Source organism: Triticum aestivum, chromosome 3B, assembly GCF_018294505.1.
Source record: "Triticum aestivum cultivar Chinese Spring chromosome 3B, IWGSC CS RefSeq v2.1, whole genome shotgun sequence".
In the NCBI taxonomy this organism is placed as follows: domain Eukaryota; kingdom Viridiplantae; phylum Streptophyta; class Magnoliopsida; order Poales; family Poaceae; genus Triticum; species Triticum aestivum.
In genome coordinates, this window is record NC_057801.1 from 147,250,310 (window position 1) to 147,251,755 (window position 1,446).

Here is a 1,446-nt window from a genome sequence, read left to right on the forward strand (position 1 = left end):
AGGGAGGTAATCGACCACCACCTTGCTGTCTGCCCACACGCCAGACCTGTTAAGTAGAAAGTCCGGAAGCAGGCCTTGGAGAGGCAGCAATTTATTGCAGAAGAAATCAAGAAGCTTGAGGCATCTGGTTTGGTCAGAGGAGTGCTACATCCCACTTGGCTAGTGTCGGTGTCAAAGCCGGCGGATCTCGAGTAGGGAGTCCCGTATTGTGCGTCTGAGGCTGACGGTAACAGGAGGCGAGGGACACAATGTTTACCCAAGTTCGGGCCCTCTCTATGGAAGTAATACCCTACTTCCTGCTTGATTGATTTGATGAATATGAGTGTTACAAGAGTGGATCTACCACGAGATCGTAATGGCTAAAACCCGAGAAGTCTAGCCTAGATGATTATGATTCTGCCCTATGGACCAAACCCTCCGGTTTATATAGACACCGGAGGGGACTAGGGTTATACGAAGTCAACCATAGAGAAAGGAATGTACATATCCGAATCGCCAAGCTTGCTTTCCACGCCAAGGAGAGTCCCATCCGGACACGGGAATAAGTCTTGTATCTTGTACCTTCATAGCCCCACAGTCCGGCCCATGTTAATAGTCTGACCATCCGAGGACCCCTTAATCCAGGACTCCCTCAGTAGCCCCCGAACCAGGCTTCAATGAAGAGGTGTTCGACATGCAGATTGTCTTCGGCATTGCAAGGCGGGTTCCTTCTCCGATCACTCCAAAGTACCTGACTCAAAGAGCAATATCCGACTTTTCATTAATGTCACGCTCATCGGCTTCTGCGCCTTCATGATTTCCGCTTCCACGTGTCAAGCGAACACGAGAGGTCGGGGCATTTTTGCACATACCACCCTGACCATGCAAGAAAGTTTGTCTATTTGAAGAGATGGGGATCTTCAGATCCAGCCCACACCAAGCGCGGAACCCTCAGAGCTCACCAGCAGAAACCACCCCAACATGGCTAGCACTCCCAGCTCTTCCTCCCGCCCTCGCGACCCGAAAAGAGGAGATTGGGAAAAGTGTTCATTATCCCACAATCAGCTAGTGAAGCTGCAGACACAGGGATTTCTTCCCCCCGCAGATCTAGTCCCCGTTCAAGCCGGATTTGCTTCCTTCGATGGTGGGGCGCAGGCGGAGAATTTCCCCAACCCATCCAGGGGGGAATGAGTATGCCTTGTTCCCTACTTGCTGAGAGGTGTCGGATTTCCAATCCATCCATTCCTCCGAGGACTTCTGGAGTATTATGGCCTCCAACTGCATAATTTCACTCCTGCCTCCATCTTGCACATTGCGGGTTACGTTGCTCTTTGTGAGCTATTCCTGGGTTGCGAGGCCCATTTTGAACTATGAAGGAAACTGTTTTGCCTCATCCCTCGTAATCAAGAGGGATCAATATTTCAAGTGGGTGGCGCCGAGGTATGGTGCATCGCCGGGACCGGATAC